At 42.2% G+C, this 27,238-nt stretch overlaps 1 pseudogene; it reads right to left on the bottom strand.

Moving 5' to 3' along the window:
* LOC129039012 (MHC class I polypeptide-related sequence B-like) overlaps nt 1-27,238 on the bottom strand; it is a 41,347-nt pseudogene that overhangs the window by 2,991 nt on the left and 11,118 nt on the right.

Raw genomic sequence — 27,238 nt, 5'->3', positions numbered from 1 at the left:
TCTTTGATCCATCTTGAGTTGATTTCTGTATAAGGTGAGAGATGAGGATTCTTCTACATGTGGCTAGCCAATTATCCCAGCACCATTTGCTGAGTAGGATGTTCTTTCCCCACTTTATGTTTTTGTTTGCTTTGTTGAAGATCAGTTGGCTGTAAGTATTTAGCTTCATTTATTAGTTCTCTATTCTGTTCTGTTAGTCTATGTGCCTATTTTTAGACTAGTATCACACTGTTTGGCTGACTATAGCCTTGTAGTATAGTTTGAAGTCAGGTAATGTGATGCCTGCAAATTTGTTCTTCTTGGTTAGTCTTGCTTTTGCTATGCAGGATCTTTTTGATTCCATATGAATTTTTCATTTGTTTTTTCTAGTTCTGTGAAGAACGATGATGTTATTTTGATGGGAATTGCATTGAATCTGTAGATTGCTTTTGGCAGTATGGTCATTTTCATTATATTGATTCTACCCATCCATGAGCATGGGATGTGTTTCCATTTGAGTGTGTCATCTATGATTTCTTTCAGCAGTGTTTTGTAGTTTTCCTTGTGAGGTCTTTCACGTTTTTGGTTCAATATATTCCTAAGTATTTTATTTTTGGTTTTGCAGGTATTGTAAAAGAGATTGAGTTCTTGATTTGATTCTCAGCTTGGTCGCTGTTGGTATATAGCAGAGCTACTGATTTGTGTACATTGATTTTGTGTGAATTTGACTGAATTTATTTATTGGATCTAGGAGTCATTTGGATGAGTCTTTAGGGTTTCTAGGTACACTAATATATCATTGGCAAATGATGACAGTTTGACTTCCTCTTTACTGATTTGGATGCCCTTTAATTCTTCTGTTGTCTGATTGCTCTGGCTAGACCAATATCCCTGATGACATAGATGCAAAAATCCTCAACAAAATACTAGCTAACTGAATCCAACAGCATATTTAAAAGATAATCTACCACGATTAAGTGGGTTTCCTACCAGGGTTGCAGGGATGGTTTAACATATGTAAGTCAGTAAATCTGATACACCACATAAACAGAATTAAAAGCAAAAATCATATAATCGTTTCAATAAAATGCAGAAAAAGCATTCGATAAAATCCAGCATTGCTTTATGATTAAAACCCTCAGCAAAATTGGCATAGAAGGGACATACCTTAAAGTAATAAAAGCCCTCTATGACACACCCACAGCCAACGTTATACTGCGCAGAGAAAAGATGAAAGCATTCCCCCTGAGAACTGGAACAAGACAAGGACGTCCACTTTCACCACTTCTATTCAACATAGTACTGGAAGTCCTAGCAAGTGGTAATTTCTTAAAGGTTAGATACAACCTGAAACCCTATCATTGAATATTTGTATTCTGTTACGTTAAAATCGATTGGTCTATCTTGCTCATTGAATGGATTTGTACTAATAATGAAAACAAACAAACAAAAACAAAGCCTACACTATGTATGCCCAGTAGTTACCATATTTAACAGTGCATATCTAGAGTGCTCATAGTTTTCAATCTCCCCCAAAATATATGGTGGGACTCTCAGATTGAATATATATTAAATTATCTTCATTGGGAAGTCATGGATTTGTCCACATGGGCCTTAGACACGTTCTTAAAACACAGCAAGCCCAAGAAAGTCTAATTAATATGTATATGTATAAGTGGAGGGTACAGACATTAACCGAAACATGATTTTTCACCTCAACATTTTAAGTGTTCAAAAATGCCCATTGCCAGGGCTAATCATTGTCTATATTGCACTGGGATTCTGTTGTTATTGTTTGCTTTAACCAGGTGAATACAAGGAGACAGATAAGTATCCATTTTTCTCAAGACAAACTATTGAATGTGACATATGTCAAGTATCCTGAAGGCTCTGTAGACATATTTTTTAAATTATAAAACAAGAGATTTAAACTTTAGAATTCTTTACCTGCTGCCCCTCCTCCCCTTGTATTCCAACAATTTTGTTTTCTTCACCCTTGGACTCCTCTTTCCTCATTGCCACAACCTAGCTGGAACTATACATGAAGTGTCTACAATTGGGCAGTGAAGAAGGATTCTCTAAGCATGACCTCAAAATAAACACCATAAAGAAGTATGAGGGTAGTTTTAAGTACTTATAAATTAAAAAACTTCTCTTTGGTAACCACAAACATAGATACATACAGACAGTTTCTCATAATCAACCTCAAAGACACATAAAAAAGTTTATAGACAAAATAATAATGCGTCCACAGCTTTCTTCCAAAGTCCACTAGGAACATATCCTAGTGGGTGAAGAAGTTGGGTTTATTACTTGTTCCTGAGTGCAAGAATAGGTGCTGTGAGCCATGTGGTGTTTTGGTAAGAGGGTGTTAGAAAGAAACTCTTAAAGGATTTGGGCTTCGGTTAGGTGATCCTGGGGAGGGTGAGGAAGTGGGCTTCACTCTAGATTGGGTACTCGTCAGGAAGCAGGGGCAATTCTGTAATGGAATGTCTCAATAAATCTTAGCTCTAGTGAGGGTGGACTAGAGCAGAATAAAGCTGTAATTGGTAGACAAGCATCAGCCCCTGGTATTAGTGGAGAGAGTGCTTAGACAAAATTATGAAGTGTTCTTGTTTTTCCTCACTTTATCATCATCTCAGAGTGAACTTTCTAATGTTGGCGTTTTGTGGTGATTGTGGTCCAACAGGAGAATAACATGGCTTAACAATGAACACTGGGCCAGCTTCATATAACAAGGAGGCCCAGCTATAAGTGTCAGATCAGTTCCTAGATATCAGAGGCTTCTTGGTTTCTTTCTTAAATTCAACATCTAAAAATATCTACATCCCATTTGGAAAAGGATTAATGAATATTAGAGCATAATTTGGAATAGAAAATGCGAGTGTCAAATATAATAGTAACAAGTAAATGTCAACAAAATTAAAATGTGGATCAGGAAATGGGAGGGAAGTTTAATGTATCTTAGCTTGACAAAGATGAAAGTCAATGATAATAATATTGAGTGGAGAATAGGGGAAATTTACTGTCATAAAAGTTGATGGGATTAAATACTGGCATACAATTTCTAAAGAGTCAGGCATGTTGGCTTAATGCCTATAATCCCAGCACTTTGGGAAGTGGAGGTGGGCAGATTGCTTGAGTCCAGGAGTTCCAGACCAGCCAGGGCAACATGGCGAAACCCCATCTCTACAAAAAATACAAAAAAAATTAGGCATGGTGGCACCCTTCTGTAGTCCCACAAGGATCGCCTGAGCCGGGGAGGTCAAGGCTGCAGTGAGCTGTGATCACACCACTGCACTCCAGCCTGAGCAACAGAGTGAGACCCCGTCTCAAAGAAAAAACACCCCAATGTCTAAAGAGCATTTTTGGAAAATGTCTCAAGAAGATCATGTTGATGCAAAAAATTTATCTTCTAAAAATGTAGCCTAAGAAGAAAATCACACGTTTTTAAAAATATGTAACAAGAATATTCCTTGAATTATTGTTTATAAAACAAAAGAATGAAAACAACCTCAATAGTATAATCAATATGATGTTAGCTATGAATAGTGGACACTTTATATGTCTCGGTCAGTAATAATGTGCATAATACATAGACAATATATAATTTAATCATCGGAGAAAACCCATGAGGAATCTACTATGTGACTCAGAGAGGTTGAGGAGGTGGTGAAGCTGGATTGAAGCCAGGAGATTTTCTCTCAGACACCTAATTGACTCATCTTTTGTTGATGCTCTGCCCATAAGGTAGGCAAGTGTGACTCTGTACCCCGTGCAAGTGAACCATTTCAATGTCCCTGAACATTTTTTGACAGGCAGCCGCTAGGCTCAGAGCTCGGGAGGACACAAGGGCACGTGTGACTTCACTGCCCACACCACACTAAAGTCCATCATCCAGTGTATATTTCAAGGTGAATCAAGATATTAGCTAGACATTGAAGATAGAAGAAGAGCTAAAGTAAGATCTTGATGATATGGAACTTGCACTGTCATGAGAGAGACGGACATTTAGCAAAAATTACCAAGATAAATGTGAAACCACTACATTTATGAATTCTGAGAGAAAATTTCATAATATCGTGAAAGAAGATAACAAGGAGACCCAACAGGTCCCCTACTACTATTATCAATAATATATAAAGGATGTAAGAAAATAAGTGGCATTTATGAAATAGGAACTCATTTATGTAAAATTATACACAAGAACAAGCTCTGGAAATTAAAAATATGATTACAGAATCATAGAAGTGAGTAATTCATTAGATAATTTGGAAGATAAAAGTCATAATAAAATGGAATAATGATTGCAAAAAAGAAAGAAAAAGTGTAAGAACATTATACTATCAGGCCAATTGTGGTGGCTCAAGCCTATAATCCTAGTGCTTTGGAGGCTAAGGGAAGAGAATTGCTTGAGCCCAGGATTTCAAGACCAGCCAGGGCGACACAAGGAGACCCCATATCAAAACAAACAAACAAACAAACAACAAAAAATGCAATGTTTCAAAAGACTACATGAGGAATAGACTCAGAGATTGTCCTATGAAGACATATGGCACTATGAAGAGTGCCATAGTAGAGGGCAGTAGTTGCAGGGAGACATGGGATCAGAGATCAGCTGGTAAATTTCGATGGGAAGATTTTGTCTTGATTTGTTTAGTCCAGTTTTGTTTGTTTTTTGGGGGAGATATTACAGCATGTCCACATGTAGGAATGATGGGCCGGTAGAGAGTGGAAATTGATGGTATAGGGGAAGGAAGGATTGATCTTATGCTTGAGTGCAGAGGTGGTCTTAGGAGCAGGGATCATCCATCATCACTGGTGGGAAGGTTGAGGATACAAGTGCAGATTTGGGGATAGTAATGGGATGGTGATGCAGTTCTCACCTGGGTCCTCCTTTTTTTCCTGAGTGAAAGAGAAATAAATGTATAACCTAAAAGTAGGTAGTGTGGAAGGAGTGGAGGGATGTGAGGGCAGAGAACAAAGGAGAAATAGCCACCTGAGGAATTCTAAGAGTGAACAGACCTGGGAGATGGCATCTGGAGAGTGCAGGGCTGTGGGCCACTGAGGTCTGTGGTCATAACTTTGGGGGTGGGAGAGAGAGAGACAGAGAGAGAGAATGGCACAGATCCAGTAATGGGGCAGCAGCAGGAAAATATATAACTGACTAGAAGGAAATGAAACCACATATCTCTGCTGTAAGGATCATGGGATAGTTTAAATTTGTAATTGATCATTTGAAACATTTAATAATTTTTCTGCAGTGAATATATATTACATTATAATGAGAAAAAGTTATATTTACAAATTAAAAAGGGAATGTTGATGGGGAAAGTGTAGATAATTTAGAAATATCAGAGAGGATAGAATATACTGAAGGGAATAAAAATAATTGCCTCTTTCCCCAACCCAACCCGGGTCCCTGTACCAACTACTCACATGCTGTGTTTTTAGAGGTTCTCAAAAGCCTGTTTTATCCCAAATGCTTTTTCATAGGGTGACATGGAACTTTAGGGTAAGACTTGGCCTTTAGAATTCACCATTCCCTAGAGAGCATGGTGCCCTACAGAAGAAAATCATCATCACTAACGTTGTCATTAGCACCACAAATTGCAGTACCAGCAATTGTGTTAAATGTGTTATGAGCGCTATTGCTATTTAATTTAATTTTCACACAAGACAAAGTATTTACAGACAAAGAACTGAGCTCTATGAAGCTTTAAATAGCTTTCTCTATGTCATGCTGATCAGAGCAGTCCCAGGATATCCAGGTCTGTCTGACTCGAAGACCCAGGTCCTTTATGTAAATACATACTATTTTGGCTTTACAAGGAATGGGCAGTTTTTTGCACACGTGCCATATTCTGCTTCCTATGCTGGTGTTTTGCATTCATTATTTCATATCATCCTTATCTAGCCCAGACTATGCCCCACTAGGCTGGATGGACTTACAGTATCAGTGGATTCCCATTTTGGACCATGCAGATTATGTGAATTTCAGCTGCAGATCCTTGTGAAAAGGACCAGTTTTCTTATTCATCCCTACCCAGATAAGCTGTGTGTGTGCTTGTGTGTGTAGCTTAATGTAGATCTCCAATTAAAGTCAGTAGAGAGTGGAATAATCACTGGCTGGTCAAGAATATACTCATAGTCCACAGCATGATTTACCTATCTCTGTACTGTTTTGCTCCCATTAACTGTAACGAGTGCTGGATGCCCCTGAAATGGCCAACAAGGTGTTCTTCTTCCCTAAGTCTGCAGCTCTCTTTCCTTGTCTACCCCTAACCCCAAAATTCCAACTTTGTTCTGCCACTGCACCAAGTGCTTGCTTAAGGGCAACAATTACCATTTTCTTAGCTCTGCATATCTTTAGAGTAGACATCTTGAAGACAAAATATCCTCTCATGGGCTGATGCAAAGTGACACAGCACAGCACAGCACCAATTGATTATTGTGTAGAAACTCTCATCCAGTGAGTGAGAGGAGGGATGAAAACGGTGAAAGGGGCAACCCCATCCTGCTACGTCCTAGTGTTATTAATTGAGGGATATTACTCTTAGTTTATTTATTAAGAAACCAATACTCAGTAATGAGAGTAATTTGTCAATAGTAATAAAAAAATGGTAAAGGCCATGTTCAAATTCAGACCAATTTTATTTCAGGGCCCATGTTTCCTTCATACATCATCGCTTGTGGCCAAAGTCATTGGCAGCAGCCATTGAAGAGGCCTCAGGTGTAGGAATATCCAGAGTTTCCCTTTTTTCTGAGACAGGGTCTTGCTCTGTCGCCCAGTCTGGAGTGCAGTGGTATGAGCACAGCTCACCGCTGCTTTGACTTCTTGGGCTCAAGTGATCCTCCTGCCTCAGCCTCCTGAGCAGCTGGGACCACAGGTATGCACAATTACACCTTATTAATTTTTTTTTTTAAGAGACAGGGTCTTGCCGTATTTCCCAGGCTGGAGTGCAGTGGCATGACTATAGCTCACTGTAGTCTCAACCTACAACCTCAGCCTGCCAAGTAGTTGGGACCACAGGCACGTGTCACCACACTCAGCTAATTACAATTTTTTTTTTTTTTTTTGTAAAGATGCAGGCTCCCTAAGTTGCCTAGGCTGGTCTTAAACTTCTAGGCTCAAGTGATACACCCTCCTCGATCTCCCAAAGTGCTGAGATTACACGCATGAGCCACTGTACCTGGCTACTACTGATTTTTGTATGTTGATTTTGTATTATGCAACTTTACTGAATTTGTTTATCAGTTCTAATAGTTCTTTGATGGAGTCTTTTAGACTTTTCCAAATATAAGATTATATCATCTGCAAACAAGGATAATTAGACTTCTATTTCTTTCTCTCGTCTGATTGCTCTAGCTAGGGCTTCCAATACTATGGTGAATAACAGTGGTGAAAGCAGGCAACCTTGTGTTACTGATCTTAGAGGAAAGGCCTTCAATTTTTCCCCATTCATTTAGTATGATACTAGCTGTGGGTTTGTTGTACATAATGGCTTTTATTATGTTAAGGTATGTTCCTTTTATACTCAGTTTTTTGACAGTCTTTATCATGAAGGAATATTGAATTTTATTGAATGTTTTTACAGCATCAATTGAAATGATTATACGGTTTTTGTCTTTCATTCTGTTGAATATGATGTATCACATTGATTGACTTGCATATTTTGAACCATCCTTGCATCCCTAGGATAAATCCCACTTGGTCATGAGGAATGATCTTTTTAATGTGTTGTTGATTTTTATTCACTAGCATTTTGTTGAGGATTTTTGCAACAATATTTATCAGTAATATTGGCCTGTAGCTTCCTTTTTTTGATGTGTCTTTGTCTGGTTTTGGTATCAGGGTAATACTGCCCTCGTAGGATGATTTTGGAAGTATTCCTTCCTGTATTTTTTGGAACAGTTTGAACAGGATTGGTATTAGTTTTTCTTTAAATGTTTGGTAGAATTCAGCAGTGAAGCCATCAGGGCTTTTCTTTGCTGGGAGACTTTTTGTTATGGCTTTGATCGGATTACTTGCTATTGGTCTGTTCAGGTTTTGGATTTTGTTCACCATTCAATCCTGGTAGGTTTTATGTATCTAGGAATCTACACATTTCTTCTAGGTTTTCCAATTTATTGGCCTGTAGTTGCCCATAGTAGCCACTGATGATCCTTTGAATTTCTGCAGTATCAGTTGTAATGTCTCTTTTTTCATCTTTGATTTTATTTATTTGGGTCTTCTGTCTTTTTCTGTTAGTCTGGCTAATAATTTGTCAATTTTGTTTAACTTTTCAAAAAACTTACTTTTTGTTTCATTGATCTTTGGTATTGTTTTCTTCATTTCAAACTCATTTACTTTGTTCTGATCTTTATATTTCTTCTACTAATTTTGGGTTTGGTTTTCCCTTGCTTTTCTAGTTATTTAAGATGCATTATTACGTTGTTTATTTGAAGTTTTTCTTTTTCTTTTCTTTTTGATGTAGATACTTATAGCTATAAACTTCCCTCTTAGTATTACTTTCACTGTATCCCTTAGGTTTTGGTATGTTGCATTTCCATTATCATTTATTTTCAGAATTTTTTCAATTTCTCTTTCTCGCTGTATATATAAATAAATAAATACATATTCAAGAGATTCTCATGCCTCGGTCTCCCGAGTAGCTGGGACTAAACAGGCATGTGCCACTGCACCTGGCCAACTTTATATTTTTAGTAGAGATGGGGTTTCACCATGTTAGCCAGGATAGTCTTGAACTCCTGGCCTCAAGTGATCCATCCACCTTGGCCTAAGAAAGTGCTGGAATTACAGGTTTGGGCCACCAAGCTTGGCCCTGTTTTAGTCTTGGGAGGGTGTATGTGTCGAGGAATTTATCCATTTCTTCTAGATTTTCTAGTTTATTTGCGTAGAGGTGTTTATAGTATTCTCTGATGGTAGTTTGTATTTCTGTGGGATTGGTGGTGATATCCCCTTTATCATTTTTTATTGCGTCTATTTGATTCTTCTCTCTTTTCTTCTTTATTAGTCTTGCTGGCAGTCTATCAATTTTGCTGATCTTTTCAAAAAACCAGCTCCTGGATTCATTGATTTTTTGAATGGTTTTTCGTGTCTCTATCTCCTTCAGTTCTGCTCTGATCTTAGTTATTTCTTGCCTTCTGCTAGCTTTTGAATGTATTTCCTCTTGCTCCTCTAGTTCTTTTAATTGTGATATTAGGGTGTCAATTTTAGATCTTTCCTGCTTTCTCTTGTGGGCATTTAGTGCTATAAATTTCCCTCTACACACTGCTTTAAATGTGTCCCAGAGATTCTGGTATGTTGTGTCTTTGTTCTCGTTGGTTTCAAAGAACATCTTTATTTCTGCCTTCATTTCATTATGCATCCAGTACTCATTCAGGAGCAGGCTGTTCAGTTTCCATGTAGTTGAGCGGTTTTGAGTGAGTTTCTTAAACCTGAGTTCTAGTTTGATTGCACTGTGGTCTGACAGACGGTTTGTTATAATTTTTGTTCTTTTACATTTGCTGAGGAGTGCTTTACTTCCAACTATGTGGTCAATTTTGGAATAAGTGTGGTGTGGTGCTGAGAAGAATGTATATTCTGTTGATTTGGGGTGCAGAGTTCTGTATATGTCTATTAGGTCCGCTTGGTGCAGAGCTGAGTTCAAGTCCTGGATATCCTTGTTAACTTTCTGTCTCGTTGATCTGTCTAATGTTGACAGTGGGGTGTTAAAGTCCCCCATTATTATTGTGTGGGAGTCTAAGTCTCTTTGTAGGTCTCTAAGGACTTGCTTTATGAATCTGGGTGCTCCTGTATTGGGTGCATATATATTTAGGATAGTTAGCTCTTCTTGTTGAATTGATCCCTTTACCATTATGTAATGGCCTTCTTTGTCTCTTTTGATCTTTGTTGGTTTAAAGTCTGTTTTATCAGAGACTAGGATTGCAACCCCTGCCATTTTTTGTCTTCCATTTGCTTGGTAGATCTTCCTCCATCCCTTTATTTTGAGCCTATGTGTGTCTCTGCACGTGAGATGGGTTTCCTGAGTACAGCACACTGATGGGTCTTGACTCTATCTAATTTGCCAGTCTGTGTCTTTTAATTGGAGCATTTAGCCCATTTACATTTAAGGTTAATATTATTATGTCTGAATTTGATCCTGTCATTATGATGTTAGCTGGCTATTTTGCTCATTAGTTGATGCAGTTTCTTCCTAGTCTCGATGGTCTTTACAATTTGGCATGTTTTTGCAGTGGCTGGTACCAGTTGTTCCTTTCCATGTTTAGTGCTTCCTTCAAGGACTCTTTTAGGGCATGCCTGGTGGTGACAAACAAAATCTCTCAGCATTTGCTTGTCTTAAAGGATTTTATTTCTCCTTCACTTATGAAGCTTAGTTTGGCTGGATATGAAATTCTTGGTTGAAAATTCTTTTCTTTAAGAATGTTGAATATTAGCCCCCACTCTCTTCCGGCTTGTAGAGTTTCTGCCGAGAGATCAGCTGTTAGTCTGATGGGCTTCCCTTTGTGAGTAACCCGACCTTTCTCTCTGGCTGCCCTTAACATTTTTTCCTTTGTTTCAACTTTGGTAAATCTGACAATTATGTGTCTTGGAGTTGCTCTTCTGGAGGAGTATCTTTGTGGTGTTCTCTGTATTTCCTGAATTTGAATGTTGGTCTGCCTTGCTAGGTTGGGGAAGTTCTCCTGGATAATATCCTGCAGAGTGTTTTCCAAGTTGGTTCCATTCTCCCCATCACTTTCAGGTACACAAATCAGACATAGATTTGGTCTTTTCACGTAGTCCCATATTTCTTGGAGGCTTTGTTCATTTCTTTTTATTCTTTTTTCTCTAAACTTCTCTTCTTGCTTCATTTCATTCATTTGATCTTCAATCACTGATACCCTTTCTTCCAGCTGATTGAATCGGCTACTGAAGCTTGTGCATGCATCACATAATTCTCGTGCCATGGTTTTCAGCTCCATTAGGTCCTTTAAGGACTTCTCTGCATTGGTTATTCTAGTTAGCCATTTGTCTAATCTTTTTTCAAGGTTTTTAACTTCTTTGCCATGGGTTCAAACTTCCTCCTTTAGCTCAGAGAAGTTTGATCATCTGAAGCCTTCTTCTCTCAACTCATCAAAGTTATTCTCCATCCAGCTTTGTTCCATTGCTGGTGAGGAGCTGCATTCCACTGGACGAGGAGAAGCGCTCTGATTTTTAGAATTTTCAGTTTTTCTACTCTTTTTTCGCCATCTTTGTGGTTTTATCTACCTTTGGTCTTTGATGATAGTGACATACAGATGGGGTTTTGGTGTGGATGTCCTTTCTGTTTGTTAGTTTGCCTTCTAACAGTCAGGACCCTCAGCTGCAGGTCTGTTGGAGTTTGCTGGAGGTCCACTCCAGACCCTGTTTGCCTGGGTATCAGCAGTGGAGGCTGCAGAACAGCAAATATTGGTGAACAGCAAATGTTGCTGCCTTTTTGTTCCTCTGGAAGTTTCGTCTCAGAGGTGTACTCGGCCATGTGAGGTGTCAGTCTGCCCCTACTGGGGGGTGCCTCCCATTTAGGCTACCTGGGGGTTAGGGACCCACTTGAGGAGGCATTCTGTCCATTCTCAGATCTCAAACTCCATGCTGGGAGAACCACTACTCTCTTCAAAGCTGTCAGATAGGGACATTTAAGTCTGCAGAGGTTTCTGCTACCTTTTGTTCGGCTATGCCCTGCCCCCAGAGGTGGAGTCAACAGAGGCAGGCAGGCCTCCTTGAGCTGCGGTGGGTTCCACCCAGTTCGAGCTTCCTGGCAGCTTTTTTTACCTACTCAAGCCTCAGCAATGGCTGGCGCCCCTCCCCCAGCCTCGCTGCCGCCTTGCAGTTCGATCTCAGACTGCTGTGCTAGCAATGAGCAACGCTCCATGGGCATGGGACCCTCCCAGCCAGGCGTGGGATATAATCTCCTGGTATGCTGTTTGCTAAGACCATTGGAGAAGCACAGTATTAGGGTGGGAGTGACCTGATTTTCCAGGTGCGGTCTGTCACAGCTTTGCTTGGCTAGGAAAGGGAATTCCCTGACCCCTTGCTCTTTCTGGGTGAGGTGATGCCTCACCCTGCTTCGGCTCATGCTTGGTGCACTGCACCCACTGTTCTGCACCCACTGTCCGACAAGCCCCAGTGAGATGACCCTGGTACCTCAGTTGGAAATGCAGAAATCACCCATCTTCTGTGTTGCTCACGCTGGGAGCTGTAGACTGGAGCTGTTCCTATTTGGCCATCTTGGAACCGCTCCCCAGTGTTGTGTAGGTTTTTGTAAAGAGATTGTTCATTTCCTTGCTTAAATTTATTCCTGTCTTTTTGGGAGGATTTTGTAGCTATCGTAAATGGGACTGCTTTTAAATTTCTTTCTTGGCTACTTCATTGCTAATGTATAGACATTATATTGATTTTTGCATGTTGATTTTGCATCTTGCCACTTTACTGAATTTATTTATTGGATCTAATTGTTTTTCAGTGACATCTTTAGATTTTTTTAGACATAGGATTATACCATTGGCAGGAAGGCAAGAGAGGCTGAAGGTTAAGCTGACGGCCATGATATAATGAACCATGCCTAAGAAATATGGCTTCCATGAAAACCCAAAAGGGCAGAGTCAGAGAGCTCCTGTATACCTGAACACAGGGAGGCTTATAGGAAGGTGAACAAGAACTCAGCCATGTGCCAGGGAGGGTAGTGCTTCCCAAATTCATGGGGCAGAAGCTCCTGCACTCAAGACCCTTTCAGCCCTCACCCTGTGTATCTCTTCATGTGGCTCTTTATTTGTATCCTTTAAAATATCTTTTTAAATAAACTGGTTAATGTATGTAAGTGTTTCCCTGCATGCTGTTAGCCGTTCTAGCAAATCAATCAAACCTGAGGGTGGGTTGTGGGAACCCTGATTTATAGTCAGTGAGCTAGCAACACAGGCAAAATAATCTGGGGCTTGAGATTGTCATCAGAAGTAAGAGGGTGACAGTTGTGAGGACTGAGCCCTCAACTTGTGGGATCTAAAATTATCTTCAGGGAGATAGTGTCAGAATTGAGTTAGAGGATACCCAGCTGGCGTCCATAACAGAACCGAATGCTTGCTTGTTGGTGGGGAGAAATCCCCTACGTTTCATCACAGAAGTCTTCTGTGTTGATAGTTTTTGTGGTGTAAGAACAGTAGAAAAAAGACTTTGAATTTTCCCACAAAACTTTACCACAAAAATGTGGTAAAAAGATTTTTTAAAACTGGCACATCTGTCTAGAGCGCTTACCATGAATGGAGCTTACAGGACTGGAAATTGCTCTGGGTGTCAGTGAGTGAGTGGTGAGCGAATGTGAAGTCTAGGGCATTACTGTACACTACTTAGACTTTATAAACACTGTACACTTAGACTACACTAAATTAATTTTAAAAATCATTTTCTTTCTTTAATAATAAATTAACCTTAGCTTACTGTAACTTTTTAATCTTTTTTTCTCCATCCTTTTTTTAAGTTCAGGGGTACATGTGCAGAATGTGCAGGTTTGTTACATAGGTAAATGTGTGCCATGGTGGTTTGCTGCAGAGATCGTCCCATCACCTAGGCATTAAGGCCAGCATCCATTAGCTATTCTTCCTAATGCTTCCCTCCCCAAGCCCCATGCCGTCTGACAGACCCCAGCGTGTGTTGTTCTCCCCCATGTATCCATGTGTTGTCATCATTCAGCTTCCACTTATAAGTGAGAACGCATGGTGTTTTGTTTCCTGTTCCTGTGTCAGTTTGCTGAGGATAATGGCTTCCAACTCTATTCATGTCCCTGCAGAGGACATGGTCTTATTGCTTTATGTGGCTGCATCATATTCCATGGTGTATATGTACCACATTTTCTTTATCCAGTCTATCACTGATGGGCATTTAGGTTGATTCCATGTCTTTGCTATTGTGAATAGTGCTGCAATGAACGTATGTGTGTATATATCTTTATAATAGAATGATTTATATTCCTTTGGGTATGTATCCAGTAATGAGATTGCTAGGTCAATTTCTGCCTCTAGGTTTTTGAGGAATCACCACACTGTCTTCCACAATGGTTGAACGAATTTACATTTCCACCAACAGTGTGAAAGCATTGTTTTTTCTCTGTGACTTCACCAGCATCTGTTGTTTTTTGATTTACTAATAGCCACTCTGGTATTTCATTGTGGTTTTTATTTGCATTTCTCTAATTATCAGTGATGTTCAGCTTTTCTCATATGTTTGTTGGCTGCATGTATGTCTTTTTTTGAGAGGTGTCTGCTCATGTCCTTTGCCCACTTTTTAATGGGGTTGTTTGTTTTTTTTCTTGTAAATTTGCTGAAGTTCCTTGTAAACTCTGGATATTAGACCTTTGCCAAATGTATAGATTGCAAAAATCTTCTCCTATTCTGTAGGTTGTCTATTCACTCTGCTGATAGTTTCCTTTGCTGTGCAGAAGCTCTTTAGTTTAATTAATTCCATTAGTCAATTTTTGCTTTTGTTACAATTACTTTTGGAGTCTTCATCACGAAATCTTTGCCCATGCCTATGTTCTGAATAGTATTGCATAGATTTTCTTCTAGGGTTTTTATAGTTTTGGGTTTTACATTTAAGTCTTTAATCCATCTTGAATTAATTTTTGTATATGGTTTAAGGAAGGGGTCTAGTTTCAATTTTCTACATATGGCAAGCCAGTTCTCCCAGCACCATTTATTAAATAGGGAATTCTTTCCCCATTACTTGTTTTGGTCAGACTTGTCAAAGATCAGATGGTTGTAGGTGTGTGATCTTATTTCACAGTTCTTTATTCTGTTCCATTGGTCTATGTATCTGTTTTTGTATCAGTACCATGCTGTTTTGGTGTTGTAACCTTGTAGTATAGTTTGAAGTCAGGCAATGTGATGCCTCCAGCTTTGTTCTTTTTGCTTAGAATTGTCTTGGCTATTCAGGCTCTTTTTTTGGTTCCATATGAATTTAAAGATAGTTTGTTTTTTTTTTCAGGCCAGGTGCAGTGGCCCATGCCTATAACCCCAGCACTTTGGGAGGTTGAGGTGGACAGATCATGAGGTCAGGAGTTCAAGACCAGCCTGGCCAACATTGTGAAACCCCATCTCTACTAAAAATACAAAAATTAGCTGGGCGTGGTGGTGTGCATTTGCAATCCCAGCTGCTTGGGAGGTTGAGGCAGGAGAATCGCTTGAACCCGGGACGTGGAGGTTGCAGTGAGCCGAGATCACGCCACTGCACTCCAGCCTGGGTGACAGAGCAAGACTCTATCTAAAAAAAAATAGTGTTTTTTTTTCTTCTAATTCTGTGAAGAATGTCTATGATAATTTAATGGGAATAGCATCGAATCTACAAATTACTTTGGGCAGTATGGCCATTTTCATGATATGGATTCTTCCTATCCATGAGCATAGAATGTTATCCTATTTGTTTGTATCCTCTCTGATTTTTCTTTGAGCAGTGGTTTGTAGTTCTCCTTGAAGAGGTCCTTCACTTCCCTTGTTAGCTGTATTCCTAGGTATTTCATTCTTTCTGTAGGAATTGTGAATGGGAGTTCGTGATTTGGCTTTCTGCTTGCCTGTTGTTAGTATATAGGAATGCTAGCGATTTTTGCACATTCTGTATCCTGAGACTGCTGAAGTTCCTTATCAGCTTAAGAAACTGCTGTTCTCATGATGGTGAGACTAATATAAGTGGTGAGAGCCTTGTCTGGTGCCGGTTTTCAAGGGGAGTGTTTCCAGCTTTTGCCCATTCAGTATGATATTGGCTGTGGGTTTGTCATATATTGCCCTTATTATTTTGAGATCTCTTCCTTCAACACCTAGTTTATTAAGAGTTTTTAACATGAAAGTATATTGAATTTTATCAAGTGCCTTTTCTGCATCTATTGAGATAATCGTGTGGTTTTTTTCTTTAGTTCTGTTTATGTTATGAATCACATTTATTGATTTGTGTATGTTGAACCAACCTTGCATCCTGGGGATGAAGCCAACTTGATTGTGATGAATAAGCTTTTTGATGTGCTGCTGGATTCGGCTTGCCAGAATTTTATTGAGGATTGTTGCATTGATGTTCATCATGCATGGCCCGAAGTTTTCTTTTTTTGTTATATCTCTGCCAAGTTTTGGTATCAGGATGATGCTGGCCTTGTAAAATGAGTTAGGGAGGAGTCCCCCTTTTCAATTGTTTGGAATAGTTTTAGTGAAAATGGTACCAGCTCTTTTTTGTACTTTTGATAGAATTCAGCTATCAATCTGTCTGGTCCTCGGCTTTTTTTGGTTGGTAGGCTATTTATTGCTTCAACTTCAGAACTCATTACTGGCCTGCTAAGAGATTCAATTTCTTCCTGGTTCAGTCTTGGGAGGGTGTATGTGTGCAGGAATTTATCAACTTCTTCTAGATTTTCTAGTTTATTTGCATAGAGGTGTTTGTAGTATTCTCTGATTGTTGTTTGTATTTCTGTGGGGCCAGTGGTAATATAACCCTTGTTATTTCTGATTTGTTTATTTGATTCTTCTCTCTTTTCTTCTCTGTTAGTCTAGATAGTGGTCTATTTTATTAATTCTTTCAAAAAAACAGCTCCTAGTTTCATTAACTTTTTGAAGGGTTTTGTGTGTCTCTCTCTCCTTCAGTTCAGCTCTGATCTTGGTTATTTCTTGTCTTCTGCTAGCTTTGGGATTTGTTTTTGGTTCTCTAGTTCTTTTAGTTGTGATATTAGATTGTTAACTTGAGATTTTTCTGGTGTTTTGATGTAGGCATTTAGTGCTATAAATTTCCCTCTTGACACTGCTGTAGCTGTGTCCCAAAGATTCTGATACATTGTCTCATCATTCTCATTAGCGTCAAATAACTTCTTGATTTCTGCCTTAATTTAGTAATTTACCCAACAGTCATTCAGGAGCAGGTTGTTCAATTTCCATGTAGTTGTATTGTTTTGAGCAAATTTCTTACTTTTGGTTTCTAATTTGATTGTGCTGTGGTCTGAGAGACTGTTTATTATTATTTCAGTTCTTTTGCATTTGCTGAGGAGTGTTTTACTTTTGATTATGTGACCAATTTTAGAGTAGGTGCTGTGTAGCAATGAGAAGAATGTATATTCTGTTGTTTTTGGGTGGAAAGCTCTGTAGATGTCTATCAGATCCACTTGATCCAAAGCTGAGTTCAGGCCTTGAACTTCTTTATATCTATAAACCTTAATTTTTTAAAAATTTCAACTATTTTGTAATAGCACTTAGCTTAAAACACCAACACATTATTCAGCTATATAAAAATATTTTTCCTTACATTCTTATTCTAGAAACTATTTCTACTTAATTTTTTAACCTTTTAATCTTTTTTGGTAAAAACAAAGACATACATTAGCCTAGGCTGACACAGGGTCAGGATCAACAATATCACCAACTTCAGCCTTCACATCTTGTCCCACTGGAAGTTTTCACATGTAATAACAAGCATGGAGCTGTCATCTCCTGTGATAACAATGCCTTCTTCTGGAACACCTCCTAAAGGACCTGCCTGAGGCTGTTTTAATTTCGCTTAAAAAATAATTAGAGCACACTCTAAAATCACCATAAAAAGTATAGTAAATACATAAACCAGTAACATATTTATTATCATCAAGTATTACATACTGTGTTTAACTGGATGTGGTAGACTTTTATAGGATTGGCAGTGCAGTAGGTTTATTTACATCAGCATCACCACAAGCACATGATTAATGCATTGTGTTATGACATTACAATGGCTACAATGTCACTAGGTGGCAGGAATTTTTCAGCTCTGTTTAATAGGACAACAGTCGTATACGTGATCCATCATTGACAGAAACATCATTATGCAGTGCATGACTGTATAACACAGTGGTGTGTGTGTTTGTGTGTGTGTGTGTGTGTATTTTGTGTGTATAAGGTTGCTAAAGATGAAACTGAGGTTTCAACTGGGCACTAAGGTGTAACATATTAACTTTTCCTGTGAATTGTCAAATTACCCTATTCAGATTTTCAAATGCAATGACTATTGAAGGATTAGAGGTCTTCTGGCTTGAACTGTGATAGAATAGCTCATTTAAAACTCATCCTCCCACTGTAAACAAGTATAAAAGCCAGAAAAAACATACAATGCAGTTGTGCAGCTGCAAAACAGCAGCCAGAGCAGGACTATCACCCTTCAGAGAATGGAGTCCCTGAAAGAGAGACTCATATCCTCATCAGCTTTCTTTCTAAAAGGATTTTTTTTTTTCAAAATACAGTGAAGGGAAATGGAACCCAAGCAGAGAGAATCAGTCTCACTAGCAAAGGAATCAGAGATCAGAGTTCAGGCTTGGCACGTTGACTGGGATTTAAGGGTAGGGTGCTGAAGGAGGGAGCTACAGAGAAGAAACTCCCAAAATCTGTACTCCAAAGCTGCATATACTCCAGGTGATACTCTAAGAAGACCACCAGAGAACAGCTGCTTGGGGATTGCATGCTACGTAGAAATGCCAAAGGCTTCATAGTGTGAGGAGATGCTGGAATTTTAGCCCAGCCAAACCTGGGTTGAGACATCAGGATGGTGAAGCACCATGAGTGAGGGCCGTGGCCTTGGAGTAAGTACCACACTGAAATAGCAAAGTCTGAAATCAAGCCTAAGCAGAATCAAAGTGGGTCCGATTTTTACTAAAGGTAATTCTTTTATAATTAATGAACTATCAAATTGTTAGCAGTCTGTGGAGGAAGATGGCAAAATCCAGAGACTCTATAATATATCATCCAGAATATGTGGCATGCCAAGCAGAGAGAAAATGCAACAAGTAGAGATAAAATCAGGCTAAGTGTTCCATGGTGTATATGTGCCACATTTTTTTAATCCAGTCTGTCATACTATGCAGCCATAAAAAATGATGAGTTCATGTCCTTTGTAGGGACATGGATGAAGCTGGAAACCATCATTCTCAGCAAACTATTGCAAGGACAAAAAACCAAACACCGCATGTTCTCACTCATAGGTAGGAATTGGACAATGAGAACACAAGGACACAGGAAGGGGAACATCACACACTGGGGCCTGTTGTGGGGTGGGGGGAGGGGGGAGGGGGGAAGGGGGAGGGGGGAGGGGGGAGGGATAGCATTAGGAGATATACCTAATGTTAAATGATGAGTTAATGGGTGCAGCACACCAACATGGCACATGTATACATATGTAACTAACCTGCACGTTGTGCACATGTACCCTAAAACTTAAAGTATAATAAAAAAAAAATCAGGCTAAGAGTTGATGTGGATATTGAAGCCGGCAAGCAAGAACATTCTCAAAATATTTATGATTAATATGTTAAGGAAAATAGAGGAAAAGATGGGTAAACTATTTCAAAATCCCCAGAAAGATCAATGATAAAAAGAGAGAAAACAGAAATGAACAGTATGAGGAACAACATAAAACCATATATTTTATTAAAATGAAAATAAGAGAATATTAGACACAACTTCCTGACAATACCTTTTAAAATTTAGGTGCAATGAAATGAATTCTTAAAAACGACAATTGAACAAACCAACAGAAAACTGAATAGAAAATATAAGTAGTCCTATATCCATTAAGAAATGGAATTCTAATTAAATTCTTTCCCACCAAAAAAACTCTTTGCCCATATTTTTTCCCTGTCAATTCTTTCAAAAACTTTTTAAAAAAAGTCAGTCTTATTCAGTCATCTCTTGGTATCCTTTTGGGATGGGTTCTAGGGCCCCCCGTGGATACCAAAATCTATGAATGCTCAGGTCCCATGTATAAAATGGTCTAGTATTTGCTTATTACCTATGCACATCCTCTCATATACTTTAAATCATCTCTAGATTACTAATACCTAATTCAATGTAAATTATTTGCAAATAGTTGTTATACTATATTGTTTAGGAAATAATGACAAGAAAAAGTCTATATATCTTCAGTACAGATGTAACCACTGTCAGTAGGCCTAACTACATAGTATACATCAGCAGCAAGATAACATTTTCAATCCTCAGGTAGTTAAATTCACAGATGTGAAACACACAGACATGGAGGGCAGACTGTCATATATTCTTTTAGATAATAAAAAAAGAGTAAACACCTTCCAACTAATTTTATGAGGCAACATAGCCCAGAGAAGAACTTAAACATGACAATGATATTACAAAAAAGATATCCACCATCTAAATGAACTGATGAACACAGCCACCAAAATTCCATCTAAAATATTAGTAAATAGAAGCAAGTAATATGTGGAGAGGACAATGCTCAATAGGACCGAATGGGATTTATAAGAGAAATGTGACTTTAAAAAATCAGAGTAATTTACCACATGAATAGAAAAAGGTAGAAAAACATGCAGTTATGTCAACAGATGCATGAAAATCATTTGATAAAGTTCAACAACCATTCATTATAAAAACTCAGTAAACCAGAAATAAAAGAGAACTTCCTTAAGCTAATAAAGTTATTTATAAAAAAGAAATACCTCTATCTAAAGTCAAAATTAATGATAAAAATATTGAACACTCCTCTGTGTTAGGGACAAAATAAGGATATCCAATATCATTCCTGTTTTTTTTTTTTTTTTTGAAATGGAGACTTGCTTTGTCACCCAGGCTGGAGTGCGATGGTGCAATCTCGGCTCACTGAAAACCCCGCCTCTCAGGTTCAAGCGATTCTCCTGCCTCAGCCACCTGAGTAGCTGGGATTACAGACATGTGCCACCATGCCCAGCTAATTTTTGTCGTTTTAGTAGAGACGGGGTTTCACCATGTTGATCAGGCTGGTCTCGAACTCCTGATCTTGTGATCTGCCCGCCTTGGCCTCCCAAAGTGCTGGGATTACAGGCGTGAGCCACCATGCCCGGCCACTTTTTTTAAAAAATTATTTTTTATTTCAAGGTTTTTAGGGGCGGGTGGTGTTTGGTTACCTGAATTAATTCTTTAGTGGTGATTTCTGAGATTTTGGTGCATCCAGCAGTCAGGAAATATTGAGCAACAGGGTGGAGAATAACCATCTCCTCACCTCCCTACCCCGATCAGCCTGAACTGATGGCAGAAACTGACTGCTGATGCTTGCTTTACTCATCCACATTCCCCATTCACTTATTCTTCATCAATTTGGTTCACATGTTCCCAGGAGTCACTTCACCCCAGAAGCAGTCTGACCCCTATTCTTCGATACCAGGGAACCTCAAAACCCTCTCTGCGCCCCTCTCTGATATTACACTTCAGCTCAACATCATCACATGAAGGATCCAACTCTTCAGGGCAGATGTTCCCCCGAGTCAGCCCCTGAATTTTGGCCCCAGATGTGCACCCCCACCCCCGACCCTTCCCTTTCTGTTTTGCTGTGAATCTGTCAATCACTGGGAACTGGCAGGGAGAGGTAGGAAGAGGGAGAGATTTCTTCATGCTGTGTCAAGGCATTGAGACAGACTTCTCCTTTTCCCCTGAACCTCGTATTCTACTCGTCCCGGGTGCATGAAATAAAGCACAGGCCAGAAATGTCTATTTAAAGAGTAAAAATCCACAGTATCAAATTAGGCAGGCATAGTAGACATGGGGTAATTTATAACAGTGTGACAGGGATGAGGGGACCTCAAGGTGCCAAAAAGGCTGGTCCCAGGCTTGCCAGGAAGAGCCGTCACCAGGACACACACTCATAAAGCTTTTATGCACATACAATGTGTTTAAAGGCACATATGTGCTTTTGTGCATGTAATTACTGCACATACAATACATTAAAAGATGATAAGATAACAAACAACAAAAATAATACCAACTAATATGGCACAGCTGCAAACACCTCATAGCAACTAACACTTGTCAATCCCCGACCACAAGAAATAAGTGCTGTTAGTTTCCCCCATTTAATATATGAGGAAACTGAGGCATCAAGAGGGAAAGTGCTGGTGAGACCTAGGTAGGGAGTTGAATCCAGTGGAGCCAGCGGACCCAGGAGCTGACACCAGAGACAAAATCCCAGCTGTATGGTGTCCTGGTGGTCTCCTGTCCCAACCAGGTGTTGATCTGGGCTTCGTAGGCTCATGTGCTCTGGAGAAAAGAGAGAAACCAGCAAATGCTCCACTGGGTGCAGTGCTGCTTTTCATTCCCTGAGGATTTCTCCCTCCTCAGTCACTCCCAAATCAGATTCACCCTTTCTCTGAGGGAAGATGACGCCCCTCCTTTTTCCTCCCTCCCATCCTACTTTCTCCAGCCTCCACCAGTCTCCTCCTGTGATTCCCTCAATGTTGATACCTGCCCTGTGCCCACCACCCACCATGTGGGGAATGAAAGGGCACCATGACTAAAGGACAAGAATCAGACCCAGGAGGGAACCCAGGACCCTCCCCTCCTCCCAAGCTCCACCAGCCTAGACACAGTGGGAAACCTCCCCAAAGAGAGGACTGGTCCTAGCTCCATGTCCTACCAGGCCTGGGCTGGGTCACACACGTGGTCCTTCTCCCTGTTAGTCCTCAGGCCCTCCTCACCTACAGAGGCACCTGCACAACAGAGCAGACCCTGCACACTGGGCTCCCCGCTCCACCTGCAGCTCAGCGTTCCACCCTCCCAGCCCTGAGCAGCCAGCTCCTAACTGCAGAGCCCATGAAGAAGCCTGGGGGCTCGGCACAAAAACACGTGGCCGCCACCGGGTCTGCACCTGACTGGATTCTGGGACCCTCCACGCTTGAGGACACCCAGCCTCTCCAGACCGTCAGCACCCACCCAGGCCCATGACCTGCACTTGGGCCATCCTTGCTCCTGCCTGGTCCACTCGCCCCTGGAAATGCAGCTCCATCCCAGGGCTGCTGCTTGCCGAGGCTGCAAGACCTTCCTGCCCTGTTCCTAGCAGGGCTTCCACCCAGGCCACTGCCCTCACAGCCCACAGGGAATCTTCTTCTTCTCCCTGTGGAGTAGGGGGTTTCTGGAGACTCCTCAGCCTGAGGCTGCCTCCACCCACCCTCTGCACTCTGGGATTGCCACTGCCACAGGCACCATCTCCAACATGGACCCTCCTGGAGAGGAAGCTCCAAGTTTGACTTCCCATTTCATTGTACATGCTTTACAACATCAATATTAGAGGAAATCCTATGAAGATTATCCAGCGGAAATTGTGAACATCTTTATTGGACAACAACATTTAAAGGAGAATTTTTGAGAGATTAGCATATGACTTTCACACACTTTCCCAGGCCAATGCCCCGTGGCCTACGAGGCAGCCTTTCCCGCCCACAGGGACCCGGAAGTGACAACCCCTCTATAGGAGACACCGTAGGTGAGAGCAGGAGCAACCACAGACCTGCACTGCCCCTGCTGTGAGTGCCTCCTGGACGGGGCCCTCTTGCTGCAGGGGAGGGGCTGAACCTTCCCGTCTGCGCAGGCCTGAGGGGCCAACGGACAGTACAATTAGGTTCAAGGATGAAAAACCACCACCCCCACCGCCAGGCACAGAGAAGTGGGGAAATGGCAGAAAGACTCCAGTTTCCTGGACACCCCGGCCTCTCACTGTCCCCTGCACTGCCTGTGTCTTTGCAGAAACACAAAACTTCCTGTTTTCTCTTTGACTCTCCCCTCAAACAACTGACTGTGGGGGAAATCATCCTGACCATCCCTTACTCCAAATTTACAGGAAAGTGACCACCTTGAGAAAGGGGAATTGGCTCAGGGAGGGCAAGGTGAGGCCACAGAGCACAGAACAAAGCCCCAAAAACATGGCCCCCGAGCACTGTGTCCCTGAGGGACTGTGTCCTTCAGGGCCTGGACAAGGAAACACCTAGAAGTAGGATGAAAACAGGGATGACAGCTGCCCTGACAAGGGGCTGGTCCCCACTCCCCAGATGGCCCAGAGACATCTGCATATCTACTCATCCATATTATCTGCAAGGGAACTCAGGGAGGCAGGGCCGTGTGGTGGGAACCTGGAAGGAGCATGGCCTTGAGTGATCCAGAAGACATGACACCTCCGAGACAGCTCCTGGAGGAGGCATGTGGGGAGCTACAAAGTGAACAGAGACGGCTGTGTGCACTCAGGACTCTCCCTGTTACAAGGGGGTCTCCAAGGGGCTGCATAGGCAGACCTCCCAGTCTGGGCCTCATGCGTCTTTTTCTGGGTGTCCTCATGATGGCTGGAGAAACAGGGGAGAGGGATGCAGAGAGGAAGGACTAAGGGTACCGCCTCTCCTCAGATTCCTCTCCAGTTTCTAGCCCCTGCCCAGATCACAGCTGCCTTTACTATTTACTCCTTCTGAGGCCGTCATCATCCAGGCCCTCAGCAATCAGCACACGATTCCCAACTCACCCCACCCTGACGCAGGCTGGTGAGCCCGAGAGACAGAGGGATGGGGATGAGGACAGAGCAGGCTCAAGGGCCCTCCCTGCTGCCCACTCCTCATGTGCAGCAGTAGGAGGCCACAGCTGGACATTCGAGGGCCTTCACCCAGCCCTGGCTTGGGCAGGACTTAGGGGTGTAGATGAAATTGCGGCTCCTGTTCCCCTCCCAAATACCCCAACTTTCAACTCCTGTTCCAGAAGCCTTGTCACCTACATGCTTATCTGTGCAGGAGCTATGAGGGGACCCTACTGCCCAGACAGGGGCCCTCCCGTCTCCAGCCACTACCCCCTTTTTTCACCTGGGTCCTCTGCAGCTGATATTTTCTTCTTGCACCAAAAGACACAGAGAATAATAATAATAATGATAACAAAAGCAGCAGCAGCAGCAGCAACATACGGAATGGTTGCCATAGACTCTGAAGCACCAGGGCTTTCCCTGAAATAAAGGGCCTTATTGCACACTGGGCACCCAGAGTTCCAGTTATCGCTGCTGTGCCCACCTCGGCCTGACCCTTTCTAGGTAAGAACCCTTGAGGGTCGCCCCAGGCTCACCAGAGGGCACCAGGGTAAGTGCTGTGATTCCTGCTGTGTCCCACATAGGAGGTAACCCTCTATTCCTCTCCTTGGGGAATCTTGGTGGCCACCCAGGTCTGGTAGGTCCCATTCCCATTGGGCAGGACACCCACAGACTGCTGGGCATCCTGGCTCAAAAATGCCCCAACCTGACACCAGGCCAGAGAGATATTCTGGGGATAGAAGCTGGAAGCCCAGCATGTGGGGGTGACTTTGTTCTCTGAGGCCTGGCATTCACCACGGTGGGCACCGGATAGGAAAGGGCAGAGCCAGTGAGGCACGTGGCCAAGCCCCACTCCCTCTAAGGGAGACTCAGGGAACAGGGCTGCTTCTCTCCAGTGTTCTCACTCTGGCTGAAGCCCTCATGGACCTTGGACCTTCTGCAAGTCTGTCCTTACCCTGGGGCCCAATTCCTCTGGGCTGGCAGGAGGATGGGCCTCAGACTGTGGCCTCAGTCTCTGGGATCCCCACATTGATGCTGAAGGGGAGGGATGTCAGGGTTGGACTCCTGGGTCATGAGGCCAGGAGGGAATTCTCTGGGATGGCCAGGCTGGGAGGCAGATAGGGCAGCCCTAGCCCTGAGGGCTTCCTCTCCTGCCTAACACCCACCCCAGGGTGAGGATTCTGTTGGGAGTGGGGCGTTGCTTTCCCAGATTACAACACTGGATGTTTCGGTCCCTGACCCACTGTCTTTATCCAGTGGTTCTAACACAAGAGGAAAGTCAGGACACAATACACCAACAGGAAACGCCTGCATCCATAGCACAGGGAGGGTTTCCCTGGACAGAGCTGGCAGGGGGGTGACTGTAGTGAAATGGGGGAGAGGAAAGCCCCTGCCCAGGGTCAGTACCTGTTCTCCTGATGCCCTCCTGGGATTCCAGATATTGCTGTAGTTTTTGCAGACAGTCTGCCATCACAGGGTGAAAGTGTCTTGGCCTGTGTGGCATCTTCATCCCAGAAATTTCTGATATTCATAGCTAAGGTCTGAGCTCTGGAGGACTGGGGCACTGTCCATTCCTGAGTCTCCAGGTTTTGGGAGAGGAAGAGCTCCCCATCATAGTAGAAATGCCAGGAGCCCTTGGTGCTGCTGTCTTCATGGATCTCACAGACCCTAATCTCCTGGAGGGAATGCAAGGCTGCCCCCACCCAGCAGTTCATTCCTGAACCCCTCACCTTCCTACCCAAGTGCGGAACTCAGCCCAGTGGGGACCCCTCCCTGACCCTCCTCCATGTTTCCCTGTGTGGCCTGAGTGCCAGCTCACCACCCTGCTGAGCCCCACTGATTCCTATTTCTCAGCCCACCCTCAGCCAGATTCAGTGGGAAGAGACAGGTCCCTGCTCTCTGCCTCCAACTCTCCTGGAGAAGGCCTCTCCCATTACTCTTGCCCCTGCCAACTCTCACCTCCTTTCTGGCCCTTGATATGAGTCAGGGTCCTCCTGAGGTCCTGCCCATTCTCTGTCAAGTCCTCAGTCTCTGTGTCCCAGGTCTCAGCTCCTAGGACTGCTTCTGCCAACTGTCCCCGGGGCCCCTGCCTTGCCTTTCTGTCTGTCATAGAGCAGGAAATGCTGACCATCCAGATGTCCCTCAGCGAGAAACCCTGACTATAGAGATCCATCCTGGGACAGCACCGTGAGGTTGTAATGAAGACTGTGGGGCCTGGGGAAGAAGAAACCACAGATGAAACTTCTTCCTGGCAATAACTTCACATAGATATTTAACACACAGATCTGCTGCCCCGATCTTCCTGAGGAAGCAGAAGTGGCTAAGTGTTGACAGTTTTGTAGTAATTTACAAGTTGATATGGTTTGGCTGTGTCCCCACCCAAATCACATCTTCAACTGTAACTCCCACAATTCCCACCTGTCATGGGAGGAACCTAGTGGGAAGTGATTGAATTATTGGATGGGTCTTCCCTGCACTGTTCTCGTGATAGCGAATGAGTCTCATGAGATCTGATGGTTTTAAAAAAATGGGAGTTTTCCTGCACGAGCTCTGTCTTCTTGCCTGCTGCCATCCACACAAGATGTGACTTGCTCCTCCTTGCCTTCCACCATGATTGTGAGGCCTCCCCAGCTATGTGGAACCGTTAAGTCTGTTAAACCTCTTTCTTTTGTAAATTGCCCAGTCTCAGGTATGTCTTTACCAGCAGTGTGAAAACAGACTAACACACAAGTGAAACACATTATACATTTTAATCCATTAAAGACTAGTAAGCAGCACTTACCACAAGCTGATATAAGAGCCCGTGGGCTTTAAGGGAAGATTCTCTGGTAATGGTCTGCAAACAGGGATAGTCTGACTTCCGCTCTTCCTATTTAGATGCCTTTTATTTCTTTCTCTTGCCTTATTGCTGTGGCCAGGACTTCCAAC

This window comes from Pongo pygmaeus, chromosome 5 (assembly GCF_028885625.2).
Source record: "Pongo pygmaeus isolate AG05252 chromosome 5, NHGRI_mPonPyg2-v2.0_pri, whole genome shotgun sequence".
Taxonomy (NCBI): Eukaryota; Metazoa; Chordata; class Mammalia; order Primates; family Hominidae; genus Pongo; species Pongo pygmaeus.
This window is presented reverse-complemented; position numbering and strand designations above follow the sequence as displayed.